Raw genomic sequence first — 1,838 nt, 5'->3', positions numbered from 1 at the left:
GTACATTAACTCTCATTGTATATGAACTGCCCTCCTATCTCTCTCCCTGACCTGTCCTCTCTGTCCATTGGCCTCTTCAATCTCTCTTTCCATTGGGTTGTAGTATGTTATTGTGTAAGGGTGTAGTCTGGACGGCTGCTTCGCTGCAGATGCTAGCAGCGGGTGAGCCGCTAACACGCTAACACCTGTCTGTTGGCCCTCCTGCCAGAACACTCTGACAGCTCTGTCTGCTTTGACTAATGATGTGATTGATGGACAAAATAAGAGAGTGCACATGAGCACACATGCACACACAGTCCAATACACACTCTCATGTGCAGGCGGTGTGAGTGCGGCCCGCGCCTGATGCGGGATATGGTGTCAGTGAGCCCTCATCATGTGGCAGCTGAAGGTGTATTCTTCTGCACGGCTCATTAGTCAGTAATGGCAGAGTACACCCCCCACCACACATACATACACACTCCACAAAAATGTGGAGGGGGAAGATGGGGCTGATTCTCGATGGGAGGCCACTTTATGAACTCAGACCCGTTAGTGGCATATCGCTGCATGGGCAGTTCCAGCAGCCTCCTGCTCACCAGCGGACCAGGGGATTTAAAAGATGAAGGTCAGAAGAATGTTCTTGTATCTTACCTAGTGTTATTTATTTATTTATTGCTTTTGTTACTGCTTTAGTATCCATTAAAACATAACAGACATGCCATTTATAGTTCCTCTTTTTATAAATAGAGAATGTGAAGCTACGTCACACGCTGCGTTGCATGCTGGCGCAGCGTAGCCATTTTAAGAGGATTGCCCACAGTTAATACCAATACTTTTGTTTTTGCTGTGAATGTAAATATTCACATTCTTCATCATATTGTTTGCAGGGAAGAGAAGCCATTTTATCACAATGCATGATAATTTTCACTGAAGTTTTGTATTATTCCGTTCACAGTGTATCTGGTTACCATGAAAAGAGTTTCACACACTGGGCGATTGCTGCTGCTTCAGCCATCACACGGCAGAAATTTACAAATAAAAATATGTGTTCAACAAGCTGACAAAAGTCGATCCATTTCTTTGTTGGAAACATTTAAATGTAACTCAAGTTTTATTGTTGTCATTGTAAATATTCACTTTACCATTGTGGGACACACATTCAGTGGACCAACACTTACACATTATTTTTTATATATATTTATTTCAACAAATGACAACCAAAATCAAATCCCTAGATGGTTGTGAACAGTTTTGAAGTGGCTGCGTGGAAGTTATGCAGTAAATTCAGAAGCCGAGGTAATGTTAATTATTACACCAAACAAAATACAAAACGTTCAAAAACACTCAGCAATGTGATTGTTTAATTGAGTGATAGGCAGTGGTTATAATATAGATGACATTATTAGCAGATTTGCTACCTAGCGTCTTCTTGTCACTTCATCAACCTGCTTTCCTTGGTGTTTTTACACATGGAAATGGTGAAAAAAAAAGTATTACATTGTTCAGTTTTCTCCTGAACGATGATGCGAGTTACAGTGCCAATTCTTGATGCAGCAGGAATGACCTACTATTTCATAATTACGATAGAAAATCTAAATACTGCCCTAAAATCACTAGCAGAAAGGCAGCACAATCCTCCTAATATGGCATTTAATCAAGACAGTTACCCAGAACTCAACACTTTCTCTATAAGGCAGTTCTCTTCAAATCACCCAAAACATAGTGATAAAAAAAAAACATATTAAAACAAGCTTGGTTCTACCTGACGTACATTTACTTATGTTTTCATACACACTGAAACGTACAATACTGACGTATTGACAGCAATAAAACATAAATTATTTACGTATGAACAA

The sequence above is a fragment of the Megalobrama amblycephala genome, linkage group LG3 (genome assembly GCF_018812025.1).
Source record: "Megalobrama amblycephala isolate DHTTF-2021 linkage group LG3, ASM1881202v1, whole genome shotgun sequence".
In the NCBI taxonomy this organism is placed as follows: domain Eukaryota; kingdom Metazoa; phylum Chordata; class Actinopteri; order Cypriniformes; family Xenocyprididae; genus Megalobrama; species Megalobrama amblycephala.
This window is presented reverse-complemented; position numbering follows the sequence as displayed.